This window comes from Mastigoproctus giganteus, chromosome 4 (assembly GCF_048544385.1).
Source record: "Mastigoproctus giganteus isolate SK-2022 chromosome 4, ASM4854438v1, whole genome shotgun sequence".
NCBI lineage: Eukaryota > Metazoa > Arthropoda > Arachnida > Uropygi > Thelyphonidae > Mastigoproctus > Mastigoproctus giganteus.
The window spans coordinates 174,082,098-174,107,041 of NC_143578.1; the positions used below are offsets into that span (position 1 = coordinate 174,082,098).

At 37.3% G+C, this 24,944-nt stretch overlaps 1 protein-coding gene across 1 annotated transcript in view; it reads right to left on the minus strand.

Moving 5' to 3' along the window:
- Positions 1-24,944, minus strand: part of LOC150087211 (glycogen debranching enzyme) — a 763,093-nt gene that overhangs the window by 663,378 nt on the left and 74,771 nt on the right. The gene's annotated exons all lie outside the window — the stretch shown is intronic.

Below are 24,944 nucleotides of genomic sequence, written 5' to 3' on the forward strand. Positions count from 1 at the left end.
AAAAAACTGGTTGAATATAATTGATCTCTTGTACGTGAATAGATGATATAACTTCAGTAATGCAGGTACATCCCCAAATTGGTGGGTTTTCGGTAAATGCTAACTTGTAATTTTTGCATGTCGCATGTGAGGGTGAAATTTAAGAAGTTTAGGGCTTTTGTTTCTATCTGTTCCTCCTCCAGTGTATAATGTAGTCTTGTGTGAATATTATTGAATACTGTCATTAACACAACCCTTCCAACCTTTGTATCATCTGAAAACTTGGACATTAAGCCTGATATACATTCACCAATATCATGATAAATATACAAAACAACAGTGAACCCAACACCAAACCCTGTGGGACTCCACTAATAACATTAGTCCACGAAGAGTAGCACCCATTGATTACCACCCTCTGTCTTCTCCCACTTAACCATCCTTTTATCCATTGTAGCAACTTACCCTTAATATCATTCTGCTCCAATTTGTACAATAGTCTTCCATGCGCAACAGTGTCAAAAGCTTCCCTGAAATCCAAGTATATGATAACAAAATTATTTTTTGCATCCAGTTCCTTTGTAACCACATCATAGTATCCAATCAAATTGGTCAGACAAGATTCCCCATGACAAACCCATTTTGTGTCTGAATTATTACTGCTGTTTTGTCGAGATGATCCTGCAATGCTTCTTTAACCAGTGACACCATTAGCTTCCCAGGAACAGAAGTTAAACTAACAGGTCTGTAATTACTAGTGTCACTCTTTGATCCCCCATTTGTGAATTGGAGAGACATTTGCTCATCTCCAGTCCATGGAGACTCCCCCCAAGTACAACGAAGCTGTAATAACTAAAGCTAAGGGTTTGCTTACTTCCTTTGCCATCTCCTCTAATTCTATCTAACTGGCTAGATCCAATCTACCCCAGGTGGCTTTCATATGTTAAACTTCAACAATTTTTCCTCCACTTTGCTCTCAGTAATTAAAAAATCATTTAACTCCCTGTTAGAGTTTGATAAACTGGCCTTCTCCTCCTCCTTGAATAACTCATCATGTGTGAATGTAGATGCAAAAATACTCATTTAGTTCAGCAGCTATCTAAGAATGATCATCTACATTCAAACCAATCACATCAAGTGGACCAATCTGCTTCATCCCCTTCCTTTTAGAGTTTATATATATAAAGATGACTTTGCTGTTTTTCTTTGCATCCTTTGCCAAAGATTTTTCATAATCTGCCTTTGCTTGACTAACCTGCTTTGCAACTTGATTACAAACTAGGTTGTATCTACCACAGCCTTATGAGTTGCCCAACAATTTATGTGCATCCCAATGCATTTTTCTTCTCTGCATTAGTTCATCTGGGCCTAAATACATTTGGACCTAAACCTAGAGCACTATTTCTTAGTTGGAACAAAAAGCCTAGTAGCTTCCAAAATTACTTCCTTCAATGCATTCCATTTAGAATTTGCTGTTGGTAACATCATCAGTTGGTCCCACTCTATAGAACCTAAAAAATCTCTGAGAGAGCACTGTGGTCAAATTTATAAAAGCAAAATCCCTTCCCTTTATCCCTGATGGTAGTAACGTCTTTATTATTATTATTATTATTATTAGCCATATGGTACAAGGAAGCCTGAGGCTTATGCTGAACCAGCCAAAAAATAAAAATAATCTGAATTACTCTGTGAGAGAGAGAGAGAGAGAGAGAGAGAGAGAGAGAGAGAGAGAGAGAGAGAACAAGAGTCAGAAGTAGAAGGGAATCACCAAGAAAGAGAAGAATGATGATATGCAGCTCAGGATCCTGGGTGTGCCAAGCCCATACTCACCAGGCAGAGGAATTTGTGAAACACACTCCCTGACATGGAACTGTGAAATCTAGTAATGCCAAGATACTCTACTAAATCCAGGGATGGCACAAGTACAAACCGGATCATGGAGCTCTCTCCAGCATCATGGCAGGTGATAAAAGAATCAAGCCAGGATCTACACAGAATGGGGAAGCCACCGCTTCCGGGAGCATGTGGCCATGCCCAAGTGCTTCAAGTGCTGCAAATACGGCCACACTTCCCACACATGCACACAAACCACCAATCACCACCACCTGTGGTCACTGCTCTGAGAAAGGGCATGATTACAATGCTTGCCCCAACAATGCCAAAGAGACAAACTTCTAGTCACTTAGAATAGACCACAATCATTCAATCAGGGATCCCAGGTGTCTGACCTACCTAAAAGCCAGAAATTTACACCAAGGGCAAATCAATTATGGGAACACGTATTAAAAAGTTTAACACTACTATGATTATGATCTTTCAACTAAATGCGCAGAGGGCCAGAGCAGTAGCCAACCAGTCCCGTGCAAAGCAGACAAAGAAAATGCTGATATTGTCATACTCCAGGAGCCATATGTACACACCAAAAGTGTTAGGGGATATATACCCTGACATACAAGATAATTTAGACAAATGTGAACACCCGCTGGGCAGCTATCCTAATCAGGAACCAACATATCACTGCCACTAGAATTACATAACTTTGTATGACTTGGGTTGCCTGTGCCCACGTTATTACAGCCTTGGGTGCTTTTTACATTGTTGCACTATATTGTAGGCCCGGAGAAGAGATCACTTTTGAAATTAATTACTTACAACACCTCCTTTATGTACTCCCAAATCAAAAGATAATAATTGATGCAGACGTAAACTGTTGCTCAGCCTGGTTTAGCACAATACTGGACAGGTGTGGTACCAGGAAAGGCCAACTTCTTGAGGGGTTCCTCATTAGCTCCCAGATCTCCGTTCTTAATCAGCCATACCAGATCCTGACCTTTTGCAACACCTATTGGGAGTCCACGATTGACATCTCTCTTGCTACAGGAAGTATCACACCATTAGCATTAGCATTAGTAGAGGCATTTGATGCAAGAAAGCAAGCTTATGCAGCATCAGCCAAAAAAAAAAAAAAAAAAAGTAACATAAATAAATAAAAATAACCACTTCCACTTCACCCCTCTGTTCGTTCGACTTCACCCCTCTTTACGTAAATCCAAGATCAGTACACTGTGATCACTACCTCCTAGTGGTTCCTTTACTGTAAATTCTTAATGCATGAATAATCACTGCTGATAATCAGATCAAGAGTGCTACTCCCACTTGTTGCCTCTCTAACATGCTGCTGTAAAAAACAATCATCCAATAAATCCACAAGGCTTTTGTGGTGTGCGAGAGACCAACCCACAAGTTCCAGTCTATATCTGGGAAGTTAAAATCCCCTAATTATAAGAGACACTGATTTACTGGCCCACTTTATTTCTCTATAGAATTGTTCATTGTACTCAGCACACTCATTAGGCTAATAAACTCCTTGCCTCATTTTTGCTTTCCCAGTGCTTATGCCAAACTGACTCAACATTGCACTGTCCATCTATGTCAACTGGATGCACTTCCTTAGATTTTGTTTGTTTCTTAACTAACAGCATAATCCCCCCTCTTCCTATCCTGTCTATCCTTTCTGCACCATTGTAATCCCCAAATTCCAATTCTGCATCCCTTATATCTGAGTAACACCATGTCTCTGATATCCCAAGAATATCCACCATGCATGTCTTAACTAGCACTTCAAATTCATTAAATTTATTTACTATTCTCCTAGCATTTGTGTACATGCAACTGTTCTTACTCTTAGTTATTCTAACACAGCCCATGTATTTCCTTGTTTCATGACTGCAAGCAGTTCCTGAAATCCCCAGAACTTGCTTTTCGGGCTGCTGCTCATTCCAATAGAAATAGTGCAACAATCATTTCCACCTCTGCCTGTGGCTACTGTTACTCTATTAGCCTGTGAATCCCCCAAAGCTAGAAGTTTTCAGACTCACCTAACATTGCCTCGATAGCAACAGCAAATATTCTTGCACCCTCTCTATTTAAGTGTATACCATCCCTGTAGAAGCAATCTCTCCTGTTAACACACAGACCACACTGAGCAAAATTCTGCCCCACGAGCCCTGCACAATCTCTCCAGGGCCGAATTGACTCACAAGGCTCTCATCGTATACTCCCTCCTATCGTGTCTGGGCAGGATTGCGGACACTTAAATTTAACCGAAATTCGCACCTTTTTTTTCAACATTGACCTGTACTTGCTAAGAAAATCCACAGATCTCCTACACTTAATGTCAATAGTGCCAATTTGTACAACGGTATCACCTTTTGTGCTCTTAAAAGATGATACCTGCTCCACAACGTCATTAACTTTTGCCCCTGGCAGATATACCCTGTTCCTATTCCACCTATCCTTTTTGCACAATAAATTTTTTTCCTGTTTCCCTGAAAATTGAGTCCCCATCAATAACTAGCTCATGGGACCAGCGCATTCTGCCCTGAAGGTTGCCACTGTGTTGCCTGGTGAATAAGAGTGAGCTCTGGCATTGATTTGGGTATCTGAGAGCTTGATGGGCACACCATTTTAATTCCTTCGAGGGCATCCACCCAACTCTTCAAGCTCTCATAGATACCCATCAGAACGCTGAATTGGCACCTAATTTCTTCACATTGTCTGCACCTAGCACACATAAAGACATCCTCCATGGCTAGATATGTCCTGTTTGAGAGAGAGATCTGCAAACATGTTGCATTTGGAAAATTAGGAGAATTGTCGCCTTCGGTTCTCCCACAAACCACAGCACTTTCACTACTTTGCAAACGTTGCTTTGCTGCTGTAGTCTGGGGCATAATTTCCGTTTAAATACAATTTAATTAACAATAAAAATTAAAAAGGATTTATAAATTTAATTCATTAATTGCCAATACTATACTAACCTAACAGATTCCTACTACAGTTCTATTAGATAGTATGAATCAGAGCTGTACTACTCAATATGTTCTACGTTGATAATAATATTAGTAAAATAACAAGAGGAGTTTACCTCAATATAGTGCTTAGAACACTTCCATATGATACCCTCCAGAAATTAAAACGGAAAAAATGAAAAAAATCGACAACTTACCGGTACATTAGAGTAAAATATAAATAATTAAATAATCAATTTAACACAATACAAATCAATTTAAAACAATTAAAACTCAAATTAACGCAATTAAAAGAATCTAACGAAAATATTCAAAATGATTTTCCTTCCTGAAGCTGACAACGCTTTTCGACTGTATGTCGTGATCACAGGAATGAAAATTACCGAATCGGGTTAAACCTGATACTTAAATAGAGATTATTTGTCTTCGTGCGTGCAGGTCCACGCATTGGAGATCAAATATGGCCGCCGAACATTAAGAGAATTCTCGTGTAATTTAATTTCAATGGTTTCTGCAATTAATAGTCGTGTATAATTACGTTGAACGTTAAGTATTTTGGCCTTGTTAAATAAAAAAGTATGTTTTTCGTTAATGGCATGAAAGGCTAATTCTGACGCTGCTGAACGAGAAGCACGAACTGAGGCTTCATGTTGATTTACACGAATATTAAGAGAAAATCGGGTCGAACCTTGATAAGACGAGTCGCAATCACTGCAAGAAATGTTGTATACCAGATCATTAATTTGTGTTGCGAACGCTGAAAGAACCGAGCGATTGTTCAGTATAGTGTGTAACTTCCGTATTGGCCAAGCTACAATTTTAAATTTGGTATCTTTAAAGAATCTGTTAAGCTGTTTGTGCCACTGTTAAACATATGGGACAGAAATAAAGTATTTTTCGATATTACTATTGTTGATTGGTGTAGTATTTTGTATCCTATCCTTAGCTTATACCCTAATTCGGTTTATTGTGGTAATGGAATAACCCTTGTTTAAGAATCTGCTAGTTAATATTTGTATTTCTGAGTCCAAAGCAGAATCCGTCTGAATATTTATAGGCATTAAGAAATTGATTAAAGATAATCGATCTTTTGTAGGTGAACTGGTGATAGCTATTATAATGTAGAAGCATACTGGTGTTTGTAGGTTTTCGATAGATGCTAAATTGTATTTTATTCGAGTCCCGGGTAAGCGTGAAATTTAGAAAGTTTAATGACTTTGTATCCGTATCTTCCCTTTCCAATGTAAATTTGAGTCTAGAATGAATATTATTAAATGAATGTAAAATGTCTTGGATAGTATTACTATCGGTAATAACTAGAACATCGTCTAAATACCTCCCATAGTACGTGATACGGGTTCCAAAAGGTGTCAAATGTATCTGCTCAATCGTTGAGAGATAGATCTCTGACATTAAGCCACTCAGGCTCAAACGCATTGGTAATCCAAAAATTTGTTTGTACACCTTGTCTTGAAAGGTGATGTAGTTAGCCTCAACTAAAAGTTTAATTAAGTGAAAAATTTCCTTACTAGGTAGCTTCGTATAATTAATCAGTGTCGAGTTTTTATTTAACATATCGCAAATAATATCTAATGTGTATTCAGCGTTTACATTCGTATATAATGAGGTAACATCTAGTGAGAATAAACTGTCATTGTCGCCAAGTCTACAGTCTTTAAGCTTATTGAATAATGTATCGTAGTTCTTAATCCCAAATTGTATTACCTGTCTTAAGGGTTTTATAATGTTATATACACGTGTGGCTAAGGATGAAAATGCTGAGTTCCTGTAGGAAACAATAGGTCGAATAGGAAACCCAGTCTTGTGTAATTTTACCTGACCGAAAAGTGCAGGAATATTGTATGTTCTGGACTTCAATTCCTTTAACTGAACCATAGTAATATAGTCGTTTTTTCGATACATGGTTAACGTTTTATTGTATTGATTGACCAAATTGGTAAACAGTGCCAGGTCTACTTCACGATAAGTGGAGGTATCTGACACAACTGAATCTAACTTATTAATATAATCATGTTCATCTAGTACTACCACTGTATCTCCTTTATCTGCCCTCTGTATAATAATGTCCTTATTTCCCCGAAGTTCTCGTAAAGCTGAACTGTCATGTGTATTCAATTTAGGAAGTCACGTTTCTTTTATGTTATTCACTACTTGGTTAACTTGTTGAATAAATACATCTTTTTGTGGAACACTACGAAGTCCAAATTCAATATGTTTTTTAGGCAGTTTTCGAGGTGGTAAATTATAATTTAGTCCTTTGGATAAAAGCGAAATCTGGTCCTGCGATAGTGTACACGAGGAAAGATTTGTAACCTGTTGATATGTCGGTTCGTTGGATACTAGGTGCGGGGGTGTTCGTGAACTAGCTGACATATTCTGTGGTAGCACGTTGTGTGTTTGTGGGGGGGGGGAAGTCGCCCAACTCCTAATACTGATCCTTGGGTTCCCCAAGGATCAGTATTAGGACCACTGTTGTTTTTAATTTTCATAAAAGACATTGATGAAGAGATAGAGGGCGTGATGTCTAAATTTGCAGATGATGTTAAAATTGGTAGAGTAGTTAATGATCACTGTCAAGCTGAGCTTCTTCAGAGAGACCTAGATAGACTTCAAGAATGGTCAGAAAAATGGCAGCTGTGCTTTAATCCAACAAAGTGTAAGGTATTACACCTGGGAAACAGTAATCCCAAAAAAACTTATTCACTTGATGGAGTTCAACTAAACCCAGTACTGGAGGAAAGGGACTTGGGTGTTACGATACGGTCAGACATGAAATTCTCTGAGCATTGTAAACAGGTTGCAAGGAAGGCCCATGGTGTCCTATCGATGATCTATCGAACTTTTGCAAGTAGAGATAGGGACGTGATAATCCCATTATATAAGGCTTATGTTAGACCACACTTGGAATACTGTGTTCCATACTTGAACACAGTATTCCACACTTGGAATACTGTGTTCAAGTATGGAGACCGCACCTAAAGAAAGACATCGAGCTTCTTGAAAGGGTGCAAAGAAGGGTAACTTGCCTGGTGAGATCGGCAAAAGGGCGTCCTTATGAAGAAAGACTTTGAATATGTGGGTTGCAGAGTTTGGAAACTAGACACCTTAGAGGAGATTTGATTGAGGTGTTTAAGGCTCTGAGAGGCATCAGTAAAATGAATGAGGGCAAAATTTTCAAGATTATAAATGATGCTAGAACTAGGGGACATAAATTCAAGTTACGGGGGGAAATGTTTAGATTGGACTGCAGGAAGTTTTATTTTAGCCAGCGAGTTATAAATTACTGGAATAAGTTGCCTTCGTGGGTGGTAGAGGCCAACAGTTTGGGGAAATTCAAAGGTCATCTGGATAGTACTTTCGGGTAAGGGAAGCGCATAGGATGATAGGTTTAATTTCCTTTTTATTTTATTTTTTTTTATTTATTAATTATTATTATTTAGTTATTTATTTTATTTATTTATTTTTTATCATTGTTTTGTTCGGATTTTTTTTTTTTTTTTTTTTTTTTTTGCTGGTGCAGCATAAGCCATAGGCTTTCTTGCACCATGCGGCCGTTACTAATACTAATTCGTATGAACTTGGTCACAAGCCCGCAACAATGTGTTAGAATTTGCATGAACGTGTCTTGACCTATCCGATAATGTTTGCAACTTATTAACGTGTCTGTTTTTTTTTTTCTGAGGTCTGTGCTTCCCGTCGCAAATCTATGGAGGTCTTCAATACAGACCAATCGTTCGGATGTAGGTAATTTTATAATTTATCGCGACGCTTCCTAACCTGAGAAAGGTATTTTTGTTTATTCGAATATTGAGACTTTAAGGCAAGCTTAACAATATTACGCGATGTCGCCAGTGTTAGTTGTTTTATGCCTGAAATTTTTTGATTTAAATTCACTATGGCAAACTTCGGAATGATGTTGTTTTGAAGGCAATATTTTATAAAGGAAATATGGTAACTTTGGGCCGAGTACCTTAGTGTAGATTTAATGTAATTTTGTACCAAGCCATTCAAAAAATCTCCCATAGTTGTGTGTATCGATTGTTTACTGCTGGAGAGACAGGAAGTGAATGAAATAGTCAATATGAGTTTAAAAATTAATTAGATAGTATGAATCAGAGCTGTACTACTCAATATGTTCTACGTTGATAATAATAGGAGGGTATCATACGGAAGTGTTCTACGCACTATATTGAGGTAAACTCCTCTTATTATTTTACTACAGTTCTATGTATTACACTATCTAACTTTATGTTATACTTCATGGTTCCCCAACCTTTTTCATCGGAGGATCACATAGAAAAACTATAAAAAATTATAAACACGGGATATCTGTTGTAAATAAAGCCATAGTCATATCAAAAATCCCATTTGTTATTACAAAAAAACTATAAAAAATTATAAGCATTGGATTTTTGTTGTAAAAAAAAGCTATAGTCAGATCAAAAATCACAATTTTTATTATTATAATCACCTTTTTATATTACAGAAATAGCAAATCAATGAGGTGTTTGTAGTTGTTTTGATTTAGCAATAATTGAAATGTTACCTTTAATAGTAGAAATTCACAATCTTAAAAAGTCTTGGAAATGTTCATCTGTCATTTTTGATCGATGTTTGGATTTTATATATTTCATTTTTGAATATATTTGTTCACATAGGTAAGTGCTACCAAAAATAGAAATTATTCTTCTTGCTAATTTTTTTAATTCTGGAAATTCATTTTCTGTCAAAGTTTTATAAAAAGTTAATTAATGTTTCATTTTTCAATAATGTTTTCAGGTTATCGTTACTTTGAAGATCTATTATTTCTAATTGTAGATCTTTATCTATTTGTGAAACATTTACATCAAATGGATTCTGAAATAATGTAAATAAGTTTCTATTGTTTACGAAATCAACAAATCGATCAACAAATGCTTCCATCAATAATTCAAGGTTTTGGACAAAACTGTTGGTACAAAAATCACAATTGGGCATATTATTATATAAACTTTCACAACACAAAAAAAATGGGAAAAATTATTTTGTTCAATTTGATTTTTAAATAATTCTAATTTTGTCTGAAACGCTTTAATATTGTAGTACAAGTGAGTTACAAGTTGATCGCAATTTTGGAGTTTTTATTCAATGTATTCAAATGTTCACAAATATCTGTTAAAAATACAAGTTCCCATAACCATTTAGCGTCTGTTAGTTCTGAGACTGGTTTTTGTTCATGAATATGTCTATTTTGGTTCTGAGTTGAAAAAATCTTTTTAACATATTACCGCAACTCAACATCGTACCTCCGTATGATACAGCAAATCGCCATATTAGCTTTCAATTTCCTCCAAGAAAATTTTAAACTGACGATGGTTCAGGCCATTTTTGCATATAAAATTCACAATACTAATTATAGTCAACGTGATTGAGTTCGAAGACAAAAATTTACCGTACAACGAATGCTGGTGAATAACACAATGAAATTGCATACGCTGTAGGTGGTAGATGACTTTCATCAACCGGTGAAATACCACCACTTTGCTTATTGGAGGCTTGAAGTGGTGAAACCCATGTTTAGTCTCTAGAGCAAAGTTTCCAGCATCCCCCTAACCCCATACTTCTCCTTCAACTCATGCACGGTACTAAGTACTATAGGTTTTGATACCTTTCGTGTTTGGGGTTTTCATAAAAAAAAAAAAAAAAAGGTCTTTTGATGTTTTTGGAATCGAAATATTTATTAACATGGCCGATGAAACCAATATTTTTTCCAACCATATTCTTTGCACCATCGGTTTGTAATTGCTGTCAACAATTCCGAATCAAGCTGCAGGTCTTCAAACACTTTTGATATGCTATAAAATATGTTTTCACCAGAGGTTCTATTCTTCAAGCTTTCAAGTGCAGCGAGTTCTTCTGTGACTTCAAAATTTTGATTTATATCGTGTATCTAAACGAGTAACTGTGCTGTGTTGGTAATATCTCCACTTTCATCAACTGCAATCAAAAAATTTATAAAATCTGTAACTTTTTTTTCAGCTGATCATTAACATTAACATTAGCAGACCATCTTCGGTTCTTCTTGTTAAAGTTGACGCTGATAAACTTATAGCAGCAAAGTGCTTAACTTGATCAGGGCCTATTTCTTCTGCAACTGATAGGCACACTCGTTTCACAAACTCGCCATCAGTAAAAGCCCTCCCTTCTTCAACAATGATCCGAGATGCTTGTAAACTAGCTCTAATTAAATTTAAATTCAGATTAGTGAAACGTGTCATCTGTTGTTGCCTCTTGAAATCAAAGTTCAGCTCTTGCAATTTCTTGTTTTGCAACTATCCTTGAAGTTTATTGTAAGTTGAGGCATGTTTTGTCTTATGACGTTTCAAATTATATTCTTTCAACACAGAAACTGCTTCCTTACATATAAGGCAGCTACATTGGTTATTGTCCCTTATAAAAAAATAATTAAAAAAAAAATTGACCAAAGTTCAGTGAAGACATGACATTCGGAATCAATTTTTCTTTTCCTTGACATCTTGGTTCGCTAAAATTAAAATTAAAAATTCAAAGTTAAATAAAAATAAAATCTAAAATAATACACATTTATATAAATAGCACAAATAAATTGTTGCAACCGATTCGCACCAGACCGCCTTGACCTGGAGCAAATGATAATCGGTGCAGCGGCCTGACGACTGCAGTATGAATGAGAACAGCTGATCAGGAGAAAGATTAATATGTGTACTCTTCTTTACATTGCAAACTGCAAAGAAAGCATTGAATACAATTGTTTCACTAATGCTAACTTGATTAATATTTATATCAGTGTTTAGCAATTGTTTTAACAGGCGCTTATTAACACAACACTCGTATTCACCAGAAATACTCGAGGCGATAAACTTATAGCCTTGGGCACTCACACTGTTGAGATTTCTGACATCGCAAGAAACACTGCTGGCAAGTGGAAGCACACAGAGTTTCAAAATTATATTTAGACACATTTACATTATATTTTGATTAAAAATATCCTTATATACGATATGTAGCAACCAAAAAAGATTTCTATAGAATAAATTGCGACAAGGCGGATGAAAGCGTCTTGGGGGCCCAGATCCAGCCTGCGGGTCGTAGGTTTGGGACCCCTGCCTTATGCTATCAAGTTCAAGATATACATAATGCTATTCTGTATCGATACTACACAATGGAGGCAAGTTTCAAACAGTACAAGTTTTAATGATACTATCTAAGTTCAAAATAAACTAAATATTGTAATTAGGAATATAAAGCTACTTCTAGAAAATAAATTAATATGCCAGTTTAGTCAACAAAATGGTAAAAATTTAAGAAAAACTTCTCTATTAGCTGGAGCTGTAAAAGCTTCCTCTTACTCAGATTAATCACCTGAGGGGACAAATTCAAATTGACGAACGAATTTCTACAATTGTGCGGAAATTTGCCTTTGGAACAGATGGAAGTTTGTTCCAACTATCAACCAGTGGGTGGTTGATAGTTGGAACAAACTTCCATCTGTTGGAGGTCAACAACTTAAATAAGTTTATGGCAGAACTAGACAAACATGTGAAGTGAATGGATGGGTGAAATGGGAAGAGTTTTTTTTTTTTTGTTGGTTGATTCTATATAAGCTTGCTTTCTTACATCATATGCCTCTAATAATGCTAATACTAATTTCCATTGCCTGAGAAATGAAATAGAGCATTTAATTAATATCCTTCCTGTTTATGGTTTTAGATTTTTAGCCTTTCCAAAACTTGGTTTGATGCTACTAATGATTTATGGAACCTGACTGCTAACGTTTAATTTTTCATTTTATCAAACTATTAAAGCAGGTAGTGAAAAAGACCTATAAAAATTCCTAATGTCATCGACAGGACTGAACACCGGCCTTTTCACCCTTGCATGTGGAGGATGGTGATTCTACCAACTGTGCTTCCCATGAGGGCCAAGAATATCAACTGCTGGACCTCATCTCATCAGGGGCTACAAGGCACTAGCATCCGAAACAAACGAAGGACATAGCATTCAATAGACTCTAAACCTGCGTAACGTGGTCCTATGTTATACAAAAACAGCTTAAAAACAAAGTATTTACCCAGAGAAGTCAGCTGACTGAAAACAAAACAAACCTTAAAATCTTATGTTCAGTTTTATATTTCTAAAACTGTTTCTGCCTTTTCCACAGCTTGCGGTCCCTAGAGAAAGCAAGATGGTCTCCATTGCAGTTCAAGCATCATGGAGATTTCATACTTCATTCATTATCAGTATTTTCTTTGGAGATGTAATAACAGAAATACAATTTGGGAGTCACACAAACTTTTGTCATTTAAAGAATCTATAGGATTGGGGATGCATGGCTTTTTTTTTTTTTTTTTTTATGAAAACCCAAAAAAAAAAAGATATTAGAATCTATAGTACTTAGTACCATGCTTGGGCTGGAGGTCGAGAAGATGAAAGAAGATATTTGTTGACATTAGACGTCGACTTCTGTAGACTGTAATTTTCAGGTAATACGTATGAAGGAAGGTTGTTCCAAAAAACGGTAATTGAATGAATAAACGAGGAAGATGAAAAGTTGGTCCTGTGAGTTTGAAGTTGGACAGTAAATGGATGTTGGTTGGTTGGTGACAGCACGTGTTCGGACTGTTTTGAAAGAGAGAGAGCAGGAATTATAGAAGCCAATTCAGACAAACAGTGCCCATGGAAGTATCTGTAGAAAAGGCATACAGCAGAAACAGTATGACTATGAGACAGGGAGTGGAGAGACACTGTTAAAGAGGAGTCATTTATTAACCTAACTGCCCTCTTCTGAATGGAATGTAGAAGCCTGAGAGAGGTTTTGGGGGCACCACCTCATACGTGGGGACAATATTCCATGGTAGGGTGGATTTGCAATTTGTACAGGTGTATAGCTGTTTGGAAGAAAAGTAATGATGAGAGCAAAAGAGAAAATCAAGTTTTTTAGATGCAGAGGAAGAAATACAGTCAGTCCTCGTATAGCACGATAGTTGTGTTCCTAGAAACCATCGTGCAATATAAACAACAGGCCCTATGGGAAAAATAAGGTTAGGTGCCGACCACCCAAGATTGAACACACACTTGTAACCAAAACATAACCAAACACAATAAATAATCGTAATAAAATACTTACGTATTTTATTACGACTATTAGGTAATAAAATATTGCTAATGCTTTTGCTTCTATCGTAAGCAAACTTTTTTGTTTGATTTTCTATCCAAACAGATGACAGCAGTTCCATCTCTTCCAATTCTTTGTGTCTTAATCTAATGGATTTTAATTACACTTTGAGTTGTTCCTGCTATGAAAGTTGTTTTTATTTTCTCTGCATTCTTTCTAATTCTCGGCGTTGCCTCATTTAGGTCTGTAGCACGTGCAATATCACATGGTCTTTCATTTCGCTCAAAGCGTTTCACAATTTCATATTTTTTCTCTATCGACAGAAGCGGACTGGCCATAAGCCTTACCGGGGAAACCCTGGTGGACCAGAGGCCGGTGTGATTTTGGCCATAAACCATATTATGAGGCCACTATAAATTTTCCCGGGTAAGAATTTTTGACCCAGTCCGCCTCTGTTTATCGACATTGCTTTTGTTTTTCTCTGTGAATCTGCAGTGTCTTCACCAGGAAGCCTCCTTTTCACACCTTTTAAGTATTTTACTAATTTTTAGGGAATAAAGCACAATTACAAAACGAGGAGGCACGCTTGATACACATAAACAAAGGCTGTGTGCGTGTAGCAACTGAACAAACAACACCGTAAAGGCAGAGATACACTATTAACACCTCACATTTTACTAAAGCACATTTCTAGGGGTTACCACCATAAAACGATAAAAACAATTTCCAGTTGCATTTCTGCGAGTGGAATCTGTTATAAACTGATAGCAAACTTGATCTAATTGCATCTGCGATTACACCGATAGCTGGAATTGTGTTGGTTTCCACGTTATTATGGTGAAATGTGTTTTCCCCTTCACTGATATAAAAAACTTACATTTTCAGAATCTTCTCTTCATTCCTATCGTGTTGCATTCAGTTGGGGATGCTTCCGTGTTTGACTGCCATTTCTTGTAAACACAAAGGCGAATCGTGCATAAGCGAATTCGGTTCGTGTTATATAAGATATCATTCCCCTATTTATAAATCGTGTATGATCAAATTTGTGTAGGGTAAATACGTGTTATACGAGGACTGGCTGTATTTGTAATGTGCTTGTGTCAAGAGAGATTAGAAGTCAGGGTAATCCCCAAAAGAGATATATCATTTTGCCTAGAAATCAAGTGTCACCAAAGATAAAAATAAGGGCAGAAGAATCCTTTTTATGAGATATAAGACAAGACTGAGTTTTAGAAGGATTGAAATCAGCTAAGTTGTCTTTGCCCCACTGGAGAATTATCTGGAGATCGGCATTTAAGGAATTGGTAGCGGATATTCGAAAAGTTGAAGCTGATTGAGCAGGACAAGGATTCTCAAAATGGAAATTGGAATGCAATGTGCTATCATTGGCAAAACTATGGATAGGAATTCCAGTCAATGGAAGAAGGTCATTAATATACAAGAGGAAAAGAGTGGGAGAAACTGAACCTTTGGGAACACCAGCATTAGTGGAAAAGTTAGAAGACAGAGAGCCATCTACCATCACCCTCAATCAGCGATCAGAGAGAAAACTGGATAACCAATTACAAAAAACAGTTGGCAAACCATAAGATGGAAGCTTGTTTAGAAGGCCTTCGTGCCAAACACAATCGAAAGTCTTTGAGATGTCAAGACCAACTGCTAGCGTTTCACCAAACTTTTCCATTGAATTTGTCCATAAATGGGTATCATAAGCCACAATATCACCAGTGCATCAACACTGATGGAATCCATACTGGCGATCGTTAATCAGATGGATCAACGATTTCTCGATTACTTTAGAAAGAGTAGAAGTAATTGCAATGGGACGATAATTGGATGGGATGGATTTGTCACCCTTTTTAGGAAATGGATGAATAAGAGCAAATTTCCAAGCAGAAGGAAAAACACCTTTGAAATAAGAAAGTGAAAAAAGGCGTCAAAGAACAGGAGTAAGTTCAGGAGCACAAGTTTTGAGAACAAGTCGAGAAATACCATCAAGACCTGGAGCTTTCGTTGCATCAAGATTCGTCAAAATACTTCTGACATTCTTTTGACGGAAGACCACTGGAGGCATTGAATGGAGCGTGTTGGGAATGGTGGGAGGTGTTTTACCAAGATCATTAATACATGAGTTGGAAGAAAAATGAGATGCTAGCAGGTCAAGCTTGATCCTTGGCTGAAGTGACAACAGAACCATCTAGTATTGACAGAGGTGGGAGCAGAGATGGGCAAAAGTTGCGACCAATAGATTTGGAAAGAGACCAGAATGCTTGGGTACGAATAGGGCAAGAAGCAAGTTTTCTACTCTTAGCCTGTACAAAATCGAGTTGGGACTGATTAATAAGTGCTTTACAATTGTTGTGAGCTTTGGTGTAGGCAGAAAATGAAACTGAAGAATTGGAAACAAGCCAATTACGATATACAACATTCTTCTCTTGAACGCCTTAGCACATTTATTGGAAAACCAAGGTTTAGATAAGGAACGAGATTTTAAAGTGGAGTGTGGGATAAAGGATTCCATTCCTGCAAGAATAATTTCACTGACACAATCTGAAAAAACATTGACATCAAAAGTTTTGAAACAGTAATACAACCAAGGGAAAGAAGAAAAAGAAATCTCGCAGGTCATCCCATTTTGCATTCTTGTAAAGCAAAACAATACAAGGCTGGGAATAGCTATGAGATAAAGGCTCCATTGGAGAAGAGACAATCACCAAGTTGTGATCTGAAGTGCCTAAAGGACCACTCACTTCAATGGTGTACTTAGAACGGTTGTTTGTGAGAAAAAGATAAAGCATATTGGCTGTATGGTTAGGATTGTCCAGTATTCTAGTAGGTAAATTAACAATCAGTGCAAGATCATTAGTAATTGCAAAAGCCTCAGCATCTCGACCAGCTCGGTTAGTGTGACCAGAAAACGGAAACCAGCTGAAATTGTGAACATTAAAATCACCAAGGAAAATTAACTCACTGTTAGGAAAGTTGCACTGGAGAAAGTCAAGTTGCAAAGAGAGGAAGTCAAAGAGCTCCAAGTGATTAGCGGAATTGGGAGAATGGTAAAGACAACAGATGAATTTGACAGGAGGTAGAGAGATTTTAAGCAGAGAAGATCGAAAATAGGAGATTCCAAATTATCAAGTCTCTGACAGGGAATATCGGAATGGACATATGCACAAGTACCACATTTGAGACAAAAGGAATCATACAGAAAATAGTTTGGGCAACTGAGATGAGCAGTAGTTGAATCAACCGATAACTGAGATTCTGTCAGAAAAAATACATGGGGTTTGGCAGACTGCAAGTGGAAATGGACATCCATCGTTGAGATTTGAACTGAGACCACGTATATTTGTGAAAAAAACTAAGTGTTTGGGAAGTCTAGATCTTCTCGCAGATAAGCTTACTCTATTAGTTTGACAATTCATGGTGTATTTAATAGTAAGAAAAAGTGGGAAGGACATGCTGTATGAAGTAATGAAATTTTTGGATATGGCGTACACATTGTAAGAATATACTCAGATCCTTAACGTAACATGGCCTCGACAATGCCCCACCCACATACACACACACACACACACACACACTACCAATAGTTACCAATAGGTTCGGTCCAGTATACTAACTAGCGTCCGGCCTGCAAAAACCATTTTAGAGCTGTACCCTTGAAATTTAAGGAAGATTGGATCTCACCATGATTTTCATCATAACCTCAAAAGTCATCAGTCATACAGCATGATGGAAGAGATGGGGAAGGGTTGACCGGAACTTAGCTCTGGAGACTAAATATGGGTTCCAACACTTCAAGTGTCCAATAAACAAAGTGGTGGTATGGCACTGGTTGATGAGAATCATCTACCACCTAGTATTGCCTGGTAACACAGGGGCGGTATTCCTCCATGTGGTGTGGGTGCCACACCTCGACCCCTGCTTACTTTGGTTCACACCTGGGTGGTCACCCACTATGTGCATGGAAGTTATACCCAGGATTACTTAACAGTCCCACCCTCGTGAAGGTGCAAGTAGAGGATTTGGGTGTCACAGACTGTCCGGACTTTGCCAAAATTGGGTCCACTTGACTTGAATGTCACATGAATATCAGTTCCATCAGCGCTTTAGACTCCCAGGTAGCAAGCACAACTTGTCTGGCAATATCTGAGAGAATGTCTATGACAACCTCAAGGACCAACAGTTTAATTATTCTTCTTTACTCAACAGTTTAAGTATTCTTCTTTTGCTGATGTTGGTGAAGGTGCCGTGTTACTTCCGTTATAATAATGATTCTTTAAGCTTGTATAACATTTTGGTTTTCAAGTTGTTTTGCAATTTTTTCTTCGTAGCTATTCAGAAGGTTCCTTTGCAGTGACTCTTCTGAAGTGTTTAAAGTGGTATGCAGGAATTCCATCAAATATTATAGCATTTAAAAGGTCTGAGGGTCAATGATTTGTTGTTTTTAATTTGTTCACTTGACTTCAAATGGTAAACCATTTTTAATGTGCAAAATATACATTCAAAACATATTTAAATGACAAAGGGGTGAAAGGTTACTGGAAAAGCATCATTTCATCTCTATCTCATATTGTGCTCATCCTTCTCGAGTTGCCCATGTATTGCACTGCCTCAAAATAAGTAACGGTTCACTAATAGAGAAGACTATTATTGCTTATTCTTGGTGGGCGCCACCTCCCAGACGGCACAGTTTCAAATCTAGTTGGCTTTTCACCGGTGGGTGGGAAGGTACCCTCGAATCTCAAGTGAAGCGTTTCTTATTCGAGGTAGTGCAATACATCAGCAGCTCGTTGCGAAGGATGAGTAGATATGGTGTATAGTATCTACACCAATATTATACAGGGTGTCTCAAAAATATTGGTACAAACCTTTAGGGGAGACAGGTAACAGCTAAAAGAATGTGAATCACATAGGAACCCATAACCGGAAACGTCACCGTAAGTCGGTACATGGCGCTGTTCATCAGTTTGCGAGAGGGAAAAGTTTTGGTTCACTCATTCAAGCAGTAGTCACCGCACGAAGAGCATGCGTCGATATACGAACAGTGAGCTGGTAGACATGCACCTAGGTATGGATTAGCAGAGGGCACTGCTAATCCATAGCAGTGCCCTCTGCTAATCACTCAACGAATTTATGGAGAACGCTTCCCAGACAGACATGTACCGGACCACCGTTTGTTTGTGCGTGTGTATCAAAATTTGTGCGATTATGGGTCATTTAGAGGTAACAGGAGTAGTGCAGGCAGACCACATTTGACGCGAACTCCTGCCATGGAAGAAAGTATGTTGAATGCCGTCCAGAATAATCCTACTACCAGCACACATCCCTTGCCTCTGCCCTAGGAGTGTCTTGTTGCAGTGTACAGCGTGTCTGGCACGACAATTCCTTACAGCCCTTTCATATCCAAAGGGTACAGTTATTGCTCCCCCAAGATCATCCTGCACGTGTGGCTTTTGCACAGTCGTTTCTCCAAGAAAGTGTTCAAGACTTGAATTTTCCAGCCTATGTTTTGGTCACGGATGAGGCTTATTTCACTTGTGAAGGCTTATTCAATCAGCACAATGCTCATGTGTGGGCTCACAACAACCCACACGGTGTGCACCCCCATGCGGCACAACATCGCTTTGCAATAAATGTGTGGGCAGGTATGGTCGGTGACTGCTTAGTCGACCCATACCTGTTACCAGTGTTTTTTTTGTAAAAAAATAGGTCCCAGTACTCATTCTTTGCTATCAAGAAAAATTCCGTGTCGGCACGGGTGACACGGCTGGCACGCAGTGGGTGTCAGCCATGCCAGCTGCTTCCGTCTGTTAAGGATCACGTGACACTGGGCGGAGTCAGCACCCTTCAATCACGGCCGTATCGCTAGCAGTTGGTACGCTATATCCGATACTGAATCTTGACCATTAATTTTATTAACACACATTTTCTTAAGCATAAATTTATTATACAAGTATATTAAAAATAAGTCAAAGGTGAGTCTTATTTAATAAATAAAAAATAATAAGTAAAACGTAAAAATACGGTAAGTACCAAGTAAAAAAATAAGTTAAAATAATTTCATAATGAAGTTTTGGTCGAGATTCAGAAACGGGTACCCCTTCCAAACTACTAGCGATACGGCCGTGATTGACGGGTGATGACTCCACCCATTGTCACATGATCTCCTTAATAGATGGAAGCAGCTGGCATGGCTGACACCAACTGCATGCCAGGCGTGTCACCCGTGCCGGTACGCTGTACCGTTGCGTACTGTCACAAAAAAAGCCCTACCTGTTACCATCCCGCATGAACTCCACTAAATATCAGATCTTTCTTGAACAAGTTCTACCAGGGTTACTTGACGATGTTTTAGCAAATGTGAGACGCAACATTTGGTTTAAACATGACAGGGTGCCTGCCCATTATGGAAGGTGTGTTCGTGACCATTTGAACAGGCGTTTTGGGCGTCGATGGATTGGCTGTGGTGGACCCGTTGCCTGGACCCCCAACACTCACCTGATTTATCGAGCCTTGATTTCTTTCTGTGCGGGGGGCCTCAAATCTATCGTGTATGGATCGCCTGTGGAGACGGAAATGGATCTTGTGGCGAGACTCTTCTGCGCTGCTGTTACTATCAAAGAAACTCCAGGTGTGTTCAACCATGTCTGCCAATCCATGCTGCATCGGTGTCACGCATGCATTGCGTCTCATGGTGGAACCTTCAAGCATCTGTTGTAACATCATGAAATGCATCCATCTTGTACTCCATTGTTAATATTATGTCAAATAAATGTTTGCCACTAATTACTGTCTTGTGTCATTTCTGCTTCTTGTGCCTCTGCTACTACTTTCCCGTGACGTTTCCAGTTATGGGTTCCTATACGATTCACATTCCTTTAGATGTTACCTACCTCCCCTAAACATTTGTACCAACATTTTTGAGACGCCCTGTATAGCAGGATGGCCAACAAGTCAATCGCAGCTTTAATTTCAGTCGATCATGACAAATTTTAAATATATATAAAATAGATTAGTCAAAATGTAAATGTTATTATTATTATTATTATGCGCCCCATTGCATGTGCTTATTACAAATCCGTTGAACCATGTGACTACTCTTGCCACCATGCAGCCGCTAGAAGTGTCTAGTGAAAATCCACGCAATTACTTTGTGAAGAGCATAGTGTATGTGTCAAATTCTTATTTAGCTTACTTAATATTAATAAGTGGACAGTACTTACATGGTTAATTTAATACCCTTTAATTTAAACTGACTACTACGAAAAAAAGAGTAAAACTTATCATATTCATCAAGAGTGGGAACTAGAATTCTTTTTTGTAATGATAAAAAAAAAAAAAAGTTGTTTGATTTGCAATGCTTCCATGGCTATACCCAAAAGATGAAATTTAGAAAGGCACTTATACCCAAAAGATGAAATTTAGAATGGCACTTCAATGCACTCTATGGTAAATACCAATCGGATTTTCCACCTAATAGTGACCTTAGAAAAAATGAAATTACCCCTATTTAAGCTCATATCAATAACAACAGACGGAGCTAAAGCAATGACGGGCATCTTAACAGATTCATCGCACTGCCAAAAGGATTCATTGCCAAAAGGATGGTGAGTTCCCAGATTTTTTGAGTTACCACTGAATCATCCACCAACCAAATGTTAGCCAGCAAAAGATTAAATACTAAGAGTGTTAAGGATATAGCTTTCAAAATTGTGAATTCCATCAGATGACAATTTCTTCAAAGGAGACTTTTCAAAACGCAACTCAATGAAAATGAACCAGATCTGACATTACACACAGATGTGAGATGACTGAGTTGGAGTAAGTTTCAACAGAGATTTCGAAATTTACTGAATGAATTTAAAAAATGTGTTGATCAAAGGGTGATGATTATGAAAAACTACAAGATAGGGAATGGTTGTGTGATCTGGCTTTTTTGGCAGATTTTACGGGTAAATTAAGTGATCTGAATTTGGAATTTCAAGGAAAAAATAAAAATGTGGGTAACATGATTAGTAATATTTCTGCATATAGATATCACAATATTTGGCAATGGCTAAGGATCTCAAAGGGAAAAAAAATACTCTATCATTTTGCAAATATGCAAGGTCATTTGCAAAAATATTCCATTTTTGAATTTAATAGTGAGAAATATGTTTCTGAAATTGAGAAAGTTGTGGATGATTTTGAAACCAGATTCAGTGATTTTAAAACAATTGAAGACATTGTTCAATATATTTCTTATCCATTTCATGTCGACTTAGATACGAAACAAATTGCTGAAAATATTACTCAAAAATGAAATTATTACATTGCAAAACAATATCTTCCTAAAAGCCAGATCATCAGAAAAAGACTTTTGGAAGTATGTTTGCTGAGAGAAGTACCCAAATGTAAAAAAATGCATTGAACTTTTAAATTCCTGTTTGGTTCCGCATTCATCTATATGAATCGGCCTTTTTGTATTTGAAACAAACAAAGACGAAGAATCACACAGAAGATACTTTACGGTTGGCCTTATCACAGTATATCCCCGATTTTGAAAGCATGGCAGATGACACAAAGACACAAATTCGCATAAATTAAAAATTTAAATACATATGAATTTAAAATAAGAATTCTGAATTGTATTTAATTTTAAAATTTATGAACAACATATTTCAACATGTGTTGATTACCTTTTTTAACCATGTGCAATGAAATTCTTGTGATGGTAGATCGTGGTACATTTTGAAGAAAAAAAAAAAAAGCAGATTGCTCATCACAAATTAAGTTGGCCACCCCTGTTATATAGTAATAGTTATGTACTTGTACATAGTAAAAAATGGATGAAGGAAAACATAATCAAGTGCTTGGTCAATTTTCTCAAGGGAAAAAGCTTTAATTTTCAAATCCTCGTAACTGGGGGAACTCAGATAATGAATACAGTCAGTCCTCGTATAACACATGTTTACACTACACGAATCCAATATTACACAATTTATAAATAGGGGAACGATGTCGTATATAACACAAACCGAATTAATTCACTTATGCACAAGTCACCTTTGTGTTTACAGGAAATGGCAGTCGAAGCGGAATCTCCCCAACCGATTGCAACACGATAAGAATGAAGAGAAGATTCTAAAAATATATTTATGTATTTTATATCAGTGAAAGGGAAACACATTTCACCATAATAATGTAAAAATCCACACAATTCTAGTTTAACAGATATTTATTTAAAGTATACCCAGTATAAAATAAAATAAAATAAAATATTTCTCAAGGGAAAAAGCTTTAATTTTCATGCGTATACATCCAATCCTGGAGACAACCGTTTTATTGATGGATGATCACTGGCGCAAGGCAGCACACGTCCGTGCTACAACAATGACGAATGAGTAACGTGCCACACTTTGCTTGTAGCGTATTTAAAAAAAAATTTTATCAGTTGAGAAAGGGACACGAGTTCCGAAAGCTTCTGGAAATATTTTATTTTATTTTATTTTATTTTATACTGGGTATACTTTAAATAAATATCTGTTAAACTATGGACCCCAGTACTCCAGGCCCATTTGTCACTACAATTCTAGTTATCGGTATTATTGCAAATGCAATTAGATCGAGTTTACTAGCAGAAATGCAACTGGAAATTGTTTTTATTGTTTTATGGTAGTAACCCCCAGAAATGTGCTTTACTAAAATGAGCTAGTGAGGTGTTAATAGTGTGTCTCTACCTTTACAGTGTTGTTTATTCGGTTGCTACACACGCACAGTTTTGTTTATGTGTATCAAGCATGCCTCCTCATTTTGTAATTGTGCTTTATTCCCTAAAAATGAGTAAAATACTTAAAAAGGTGCGAAAAGGAAGCATCCTAGTGAAGACACTACGGATTCAGAGAGAAAAAGAAAAGCAATATCTATAGACAGAGGCGGACTGGGTCAAAAATTCTTACCCAGGGAAAATTTGTAGCAACCTCATACTAACTTTTATGGCCAAAATAACACCGGCCATCGTCTTCTGGCCTCTGACCCACCAGGGTTTCCCCAGTAAAGCTTATGGCCAGTCCGCCTCTGTTGATAGAGAAAAAATATGAAATTGTGAAACCCTTTGAGCGAAATGAAAGACCATGTGATATTGCAAGTGCTACAGGCCTAAATGAGGCAACACCAAGAATTATAAAGAATGCAGAGAAAATAAAAACAACTTTCATAGCAGGAACAACTGAAAGTGCGACAAAATCCATTTAATCAAAACACAAAGAAATGGAAGAGATGGAATGGCTGTCATCTGTTTGGACAGAAGATCAAACAAAGAACAAGTTTGCTTAAGACAGAAGCAAAAGCATTGGCAATATTTTATTATGTAATAGTCATAATAAAATGTGTAAGTATTTTATTATGATTATTTATTGTGTTTGGTAATGTTTTGGTTACAAATGTGCGTTCAATCTTGGGTGGTCAGCACCTAACCCTATTTTTCCAATAGGTCCTGTTATTTATATTGCACAGTTTTGCATTGCATTGCACAAGGGTTTCTAGGAACACAACTATCGTTCTATACGAGGACTGACTGTACTCAGATACTGGGGACCCCCTATAGTAATATAAAAAGCATTTTTCAGGATAAATTTTGTTCAATAAAATGTACATGAGAAAGAAAATTATTCTGAATGCTGCCAATGATGATTTCTCTTTTGTGATTTTATTTTTAAATAGACAGAGTATCGACAAAACCAATCAGAATTAAATTAAATTTAAGACTGGAAAAAATGCCCATACAGTCTAGTGCATCATGTTACATGATGAGTTTCTGACACCCCCATCTAGTTTCACACAACATTCATAGAGAACATGTATTCTATGATATTGCATTATTATGATATTGTGTTCAGAATGTTCATGTACTACCATCCCTTAAAGGGTTGTATATGTGATCACTGGTGAACTCCACAACTTTTGCAATATAACAGGGCAAATATCATCGGTACCTCTGGTATATCATCGGTATC